Genomic DNA, 280 nt, shown 5'->3' with positions numbered 1-280 from the left:
TGTGTGCTTTGCTTTCATGATCTTATCTTTTACTCTTTTATAAGCTTTTTGAATATTAAAAGTTGTGAATGAAATAATTTTTACAAATAATTCTAAATTTATTATACGTTAAAAGTCAAGTATGGTCCAACCAAGTAATTACTTGAGCAATATGTAAACCTTTATCATGAGTAAGAATAATTTTATACACGTAATTATGTCACGTCAAGTCAAGGTTCCAATTCTTTTAACATCTCTACATATTTATGGCTTTTGAATTATTGATCTGATCCCTTTATTA

The sequence above is a fragment of the Theobroma umbraticum genome, unplaced genomic scaffold (genome assembly GCF_002168275.2).
Source record: "Theobroma umbraticum cultivar Fairchild unplaced genomic scaffold, ASM216827v3 scaffold_67.0, whole genome shotgun sequence".
Classification (NCBI taxonomy): domain Eukaryota; kingdom Viridiplantae; phylum Streptophyta; class Magnoliopsida; order Malvales; family Malvaceae; genus Theobroma; species Theobroma umbraticum.
Note: the sequence above shows the minus strand (reverse complement) of the source record.